This window comes from Rhea americana, unplaced genomic scaffold (assembly GCF_003343005.1).
Source record: "Rhea americana isolate MKP2758 unplaced genomic scaffold, rheAme1 scaffold_7, whole genome shotgun sequence".
NCBI lineage: Eukaryota > Metazoa > Chordata > Aves > Rheiformes > Rheidae > Rhea > Rhea americana.
In genome coordinates this window covers 10,534,255-10,541,812 of record NW_028186867.1, presented here as the reverse complement: position 1 = coordinate 10,541,812, position 7,558 = coordinate 10,534,255, and positions in this window count along the sequence as shown.

Sequence of the window (7,558 nt, the reverse complement as noted above, 5' to 3'; positions counted from 1 at the left end):
AAAAAAAAAAAACAGTAGCATAAAGGCACCCATAATATTATCTAACAATATATCTGAGTACAGAGTCATGGTTCCAGATTAATTTAAAACTAGGCTATAGGCAGCAGTGCACTCATGTATATTTCCTCTTCACCAAAACAAGTTTGCACTGAGGGAACTGCTGAAATGGAGATGCCAGAACATTATCAGGCCGACACAGAAAACTCTGCGGATTTGCAATATACATCTAAAATAAGTTCTACTACAGTGTCCTAAACTGCTTAAACAGAAAAGTAGCCAACATAATACTTATAGTTATGTAGTCTTTCCAGTTCCAAGGGCAGATGCAGCCAAACACATACAGGAAGGAGAATACTCCACCACCCATGCGACCACATCATCTGCGCTAGTTAAGAATGTTGTACCAGTCCGTGGTAACGGGCAAGGGGAAAGAGGGTTAAGGACTGTCCAGGTAAATCCATGATTTGTGCAAAATGGTCCTTTCTGCTTACTTTGGACCTTGCCAAAATAACCACTGGAGAGTGAAAGACATTGGTAAAATAAAACCTTCAGAACACATTCATGTGCCAACATTTTTGCTCTTCTTGCTCAGAAAAGTTGAATCCATAGAATCATAGAATTACAGAATCAGTAAGGTTGGAAGGGACCTCTGGAGATCATCTGGTCCAACCTCTCTGCTCAGCAGGGTCACCTAGAGCATGTTAGACAGGGCTGCATCCAGGAGGGCCTTGAAGATCTCCAGAGAAGGAGACTCCACAACCTCTCTGGGMAACCTGTGCCAGTGCTCCGTCACTCTCACGGGGAAGAAATTCCCCCTCACGGCCAGGCAGAACTTCCTGTAGTTCAGTTTCTGCCCACTGACTCTTCTCCTGTCACAYGGGACAACTGAAAAGAGTTTGTCCCCATCCCCTTGACACCCTCCCTTCAGGTACTTATACACATTGATCAGATCCCCCCTCAGACTTCTCTTCCCTGGGCTGAAGAGGCCCAGCTCTCGCAGCCGGTCCTCATAGGGCAGATGCTCCAGCCCTCTCATCATCTTCGTAGCCCTACGCTGGACTCTCTCCAGTAGCTCCATGTCTCTCTTGGAATGGGGAGCCCACAACTGGACACAGAACTCCAGATGAGGCCTCCCCAGGGCTGAGGAGAGGGGCAGGATCACCTCCCTCCACCTGCTGGCAACACTCTTCCYAATGCACCCCAGCAGACCATTGGCCTTCTTGGCCACAAGGCCACATTGCTGGCTCATGGGCAACTTGTCATCCACCAGCACTCCCAGGTCCTTCTCTGCAGAGATGCTCTCCAGAAGGTCAGCCCCCACCTTGGACTGGTGCCTAGAGTTATTTCTCCCTAGGTGCAGGAGCCTGCATTTGCCCTTGTTGAACCTCACAAGGTTCCTTTCCACCCAACTCTCCAGCCTGTCCAGCTCTCTCTGAGCAGCAGCACAGCCCTCTGGTGTGTCAGCCACTCCTCCCAGCTTGGTAGCATCAGCAAACTTGCTGAGGAGGCACTCTGTCCCCTCATCCAGGTCATTGATGAAGAAGTTGAACAGGATGGGTCCCAGGACTGAGCCCTGGGGGACGCCACTAGCCACAGGCCTCCAACTAGACTCCATGCTACTGAAGACGACCCTCTGAGCTCTGCCTTTCAGCCAGTTCTCAATCCACCTCACTCTCCACTCGTCTAACCCACACTTCCTGAGCTTATCTAGGAGGATGGTACGGGAGACAGTGTCAAAAGCCTTGCTGAAGTCAAGGTACACAACGTCCACTGCTCTCCCCTCATCTACCCAGCCAGTCATTCCATCATGCTCCATCATCATCCAGATTGGTTGAGCAGGATTTCCCCTTGGTGAAGCCATGCTGGCTACTCCTGATCACCTTCTTTTCCTTCATATGTCTGGAGACAACATCCATGATGAGCTGTTCCATCACCTTTCCAGGGATGGAGGTGAGGCTGACTGGCCTAGAGTTGCCTGGATCCTCCTTCTTGCCCTTCTTGAAGACTGCAGTGACCTTGGCTTTCTTCCACTCCTCAGGCACCTCTCCAGTTCTCCAGGATCTTTCAGAGATGATGGAGAGTGGCTTGGCAACAGCATCTGCCAGCTCCCTCAGTGCCTGTGGGTGCATCCCATTTGGGCCAATGGATTTGTGGATGTCTAGCCTGCCCAGGTCTCTAATCCCATCCTCCTCAACCAAAGGAAAGTCTTCCCTTCTCCAGACTTTCTCYCTCATATCCAGGCTACAGGATTCCTGGGGGCTACCCTTAGCGGTGAAGACTGAAGCAAAGAAGGCCTTCAGTAATTCTGCCTTCTCTGTATCCCTTGTCACCAGGGCCCCCGCCCCATTCAGTAGCAGGCCCACATCTTGCTGCTGATGTATTTGAAGAAGCCCTTCCTGTTGTCCTTAACATCCCTTGCCAGACTCAATTCCAACTGGGCCTTAGCCTTCCTCGCTGTGTCACAGACCTCTGCCCTTAACCACTGGTCTTGTGAACTGCAGTAGTCATATTACTACACAAGAGCCATTTACTGCAACAATATGTGGGCAGTGATTCCTTCCTATATCCTGTTTTATTTTTATTTTTTTTTTGTAATTGTTTTGCTTCTCATGATTTTTTAGCTGGGTATTTTTTATTCTCTCCAAAGGCCCTTCTGCGCAAAGAACCCCACACCTGTTTTTCCTAATGCCAGGCACAAACATGGATTACTGCTCACTGTGCAAGTGTTGATCTTGTCATTTTATCCTTTGACTTGCCTTTCAGGACTGTTCTTAGTAACACGCTCAGAACATCCAGATTTTCTGCTAGTGCAGATTTACCTGCAGATAATTTCTTTTTCTCTGTGATATTTAAAAATGGTGCAAAAGAGGACACTGGTTACCTTCTTAAGCATTTAATTCTCAGACAATAAAGCCAGGGATAGAAATCTTCCATAGGTTCTTCACTCTTGAAAGAGCAAAAGCAGCTCTCCTTAGCAAAACTGGTTAATGATTATAATAAAATACATATTCCTTCTAAAAATATGACTGCATTGCATTTTAGGAGCTGCAGAATATTGGCGTCATGATAAAAATTATGTGTAAGCAGTGATCGGCCTTATGTAACATATTAATCCTACAACTAAATGCTGCAGTTCAGGTTTTACAATAGCATTTCACTGGTTACCATGAAACAATAGTGCTTGGTCACGAAACTACTGCAATAATCCTGCAGCTTTCAGATGTCAATATTTAAGGCATCACTACAGTAGGCTGTGTTACTACAGCATTGCAGGAGTTCTGAAATGTGTCTGTGTCATTCATAATTACCTCTACGACATACGAAATCGTAGATGAGCACGTACTCTCCCTCCAGCTGCCTCGCTGATTATTCATTGGCTGTGAGACTACAGGATATTTACTGGTGCTGTTTAACATAACCCTGCGGTATTTCAAAAGAGCATCAGGAAAACACACCGAGTGGCTGCTGCTGGGAGCCACTGCTGGCAGGTGCCGGGCGGGCAGGCAGGGCGCCCTGCGTGTGCCTCAGCCTGGCTCAGGCCCTGCTCCCCTCCCAGGCACCTACCATTTCTTAACCATCACCTGCCTTCACCCCAGGCAGGGCCCTTACAAATCCCCACCACCATGGCAGGCTGTGCCGTCCGTCCCGTGGGAAAAGGGGTGTGCAAGCAGCAGCACCGCCAGGGACGCAGCCAGTAGGTGCTGCAGGCAGGCGGGACGGGCTATGCCTGCAATGCAGCACCTCCTCCCCGAGATGTGAGCAGATTGATGGCAAGTTCAGTGCTGAGCAGGCTCCCTTGCAATGCCTTCCTTTCCCCGTTAGATGTTGCTGCTGTGAGACAGTTGCAGTTACAGATCAGTCTGTGTTGCACTGTAATATCCTTTACCCACAGGGAGAAACAGATGCTGTGTTCTACCAGTACTGGATGTATGTGGTGGGGGGAGCAGGAGGGTGATCCCTCTCTTGGGATTTAACCAGAGATTAGAGTCAGTGCACTTTTACGCCTGAGAAACCCAGATGAACCCTCCAGCTGCATGCAGCTGGATTGCTGCGGAGGGTGTGTACGCCAGGCTGCATGTCGGTATGTAAGACAGCACTATCTGGCTTACCACAGCCTGAATTACTCATTGGGTGTTGTATGGGTGTGTTTGGGGATAATTATGCACATTAGGATAAACAGTTGCATAACTTGTGCATAGAAAAATATAGGGAGGTGAGCGGGGATACACCTGTATCAGAGTCCAATCTCTGAACCAGAGGCCTGAACGTATTGGTTTTAAATGGTCCAGGAAGCACTGTTAGCACTTAGAGGTGAACTCAGTGCCCCCTAATCTCCTTTCAGTGCTGCCTGACTAGAAAGCACATCTGCATTTACTGTTGAAAACTGAATTTGAGCTGGGGAGTCTGCCACCTAGCATTAATTCAACACAGCTGACTTGTCCAAGAGCTCCTTGACCCAGGGAATTACAGAGTCAGAAGTAGGGATACACTGTCTGGTAAGGGAAAAATCAGTTAGTTGTTACGTTGCAGCAATTCTGAATTAGTTAGTGGTCTATACGGGACTGCTACCACAGAATAAGAGCTACAGAAGCTGCAAACTGGTGACTGGTATGGAAACTCAAGGGAGCAGTAACTGATTGTCAGCTTCCCCTTATTTAACCTCCATCTTTGGAGTGATATTAGGGTGGTGAGTCTTCAGTCAAGCAACTGCTAGTGCTTTCCCCCCTAAATATAGTTAACTACAGACCAGTAAAATAGTAAGCAATGGAAAAGTCAGCATTAAGTTTCCTCCTTTCTCTATGACATATAGCAAAGGATTGACTTGCTGTTGACCCTTTTGTTTATATGCATTACAATCATCCAAGATCATTCAGATAACTCCAGGAAATAAATGAGAATAGCAGTAATAGACAGAAGTATCAGCATGGGGACAGATCTTCTTTTGGTGGCTTTACATGCCTTTCCTGACAATGAGAGACAGAGAGTTGTTCTATATTTACGACAACAGCTCTCAGAGGCCGTATAGGCAGCCACAATCTTTGCTAGGTCACGTCTCCCATATTAGGTTGCAAGCAGCATGACACAGAGCAACTTGAATTTCACCTGGAAATTCCATTATGCTGAAGTTCTTGACATTACATTAGATTTACTTCTTGTAAGTCAGAGTAGAATTGGGCTCAGAAAGCAAGATTTGTATGCAAATGATGCTTAACAATAATGCTTACCTCACTGAGATGCCCAAACTAAGACCATGGTCCCACTGAACTGAGGCCTATACACAGAGGACTTCTCTTCCCAGTTTAGAATTTGATTCCAAACTTGGTGAAGATAGCAAGAATTCTTTTACAGGCTTGGACAGGCCTTACTTCACCTTGTAAATATTTACACACTGAATAAGCATATGCCTGGGTTCCTCATCTAGCTACTATAAGCTAAGCTGTTTCCATGTCAGCCCAGGAACCTGCTGGTGCAGATGCAGTGCTACATGAGGGCCTCACAAAACACAGAAAGAAAAGGTCAACCACCTTTGTTAGTTTGTCTGTTTTCCTAAACTTTCCTGTTTTATCCTCTTTTTATTTCCTTTCCTTTTTCTATTTCTTCTTATAACTAATATCAGCCTTTTTTAACCACCAATTTTATCTAGCTGCTGTAAGAACAGTATGAATACTTCAGCCTTTTTTCACTGTTAACTCTTATCCTATTTTCACTTTACAAAACAAAATAGTTGTCCCCACATGCCTCTCTAAATAATTGCCAGTTCCTCTTATAATTTGCTTATATGTCAGCTTCTATTTAAAAATAAAATATAATCATTGACTAACCATTTTAAAGCTGTTCTTGCTAACGTAAATTAATCCCAATTCCACTTGTCTTTCTGCCTTTCTGCTTCACAACTGCCCCCTAGAGAAATAGCTCTGGAAGGAAAAAATAATACACGTATCCAATCACACAGTTCTCTTAACAGTCAGTTTGCTTCAGACTAGAAAGGACTAAGATTAGTAGAGGCACTTCTCTGCAAAACTGTAAAATGCTGGCTCAGTGAAAGGGGGATTTTTTTTTTTTTTAGATTATATGTCTTCTCTGAGCAAGTCTCTCTCAAAAAAGTTTTTTTTGGGGAAAAAAGTTGAGTTTTAATCAAAATCAGAGAAAGGCCAGTTGCAACGTCTCTAAAATTTGACTGTTAAAGGTGGCCAAAACCCTAGTTAGTATTTCTATCTGGCAGGGGACATCCACATTTTGAAGATGGGTTTCATTAGAATTTTAAGTGAAAACCAAGGATTTTGGATTTTCTCAGAAAAGTGCTCTAAGGTTTCCTTTCAAAATTTTTCTACATGAAATGAAGAAAGCACACTCTGGTTAAAATAGCTGATGGTCAACAGACTTAGGTAAGTCTGACCTTCACTTTTCCTTATCCTACCTGGATCCCTTCATCGGTATGTAACTAGCTGCAGGAAAAATACTGGATATCCATAAAGGTCTTGATTTTGTCACACAGTGCAGAGCAGGAAAATACTTGAAATAATATTTTTCAGGGAACAGGACAATTGTTCCTCTGTTCAGGCAATGCAGGTGGAGAAAGAAGATTCCATATAATTCCATATAATCACTTTTCTTCTTCTGATAGGGAGAGATGGGATATAGAACAGTGAGAGGTATGTATGGCTTCATCACTGCCAGTGAGCCCACATGGGTGGAGAGATGTGCTTCTAGGCAAACTGGAGTTGAAGCAAACTTTATTCTAGGGTGTTCCTAGAAAGTCTAGGTAGGTACTGTTGTAGGATTGGGGTCATCTCTTACCCATAAACTGCATACAGCAGAATCAGAATGGGTAACTCATTAGTAAGAAGCAGGCTTGCTGTGAGTAGCACAGCTAACGAGGCCTGGTTTCCTACAGATTGGGGTCTTATTTCCCCTACATTCCCACACTGCAGCAATTCCTACTTTCCCTGCAACATGTTCCTACGACCGCTTTCTGCCTGCTCTTACTCTCCCTTGCCATACCCTGCGTCCTCGCCCAGAAGGGGTCTTTCCTGCCTCCCTGCCAGCCTTCCCGCGCTCTTACTTCGTGGTCCTCTGGTCGCTGGGGGAGAACTGGAGAAGGGCCCACACATGCCGTGGATGGTCTGGCACTGGTGCGGCTTTCTGGCTCGGTGGGGACGTTACCGGGGGCTCTGGTTCCTCCTCACTGGCTGCTCATTTAACCAAACCCGTAGAGCTTAGTGGCTCTGAGGCGGTGATGCCTCCCTCCTAAGAGGGCTGCAACGGCCCGCGGATTCAGGAGTTACTGGCTGGGGGAACGGGTTTCTGTAGGAAACCCGAGCGGTAACGAACGCACAAGGGCATCCAGGGACGCCCCGCGGCCACGACTCCCTCAGCCGGGGGGGGCAGCGGGACGAGCAGCCCCTTCTCCCGCAGGACAAACTCCCGGCGGCGCCTCACACAGCGCTGCTTCTGGGACAAGGACGGAGCCACGGCAGCGGCCGGGCCGCGGGAGGCGCCGAGCCGCCTGCTCGGCCCACGGGAGCCCTTTCGGGGGAGCCCCCAAGCCCAAGCAGCG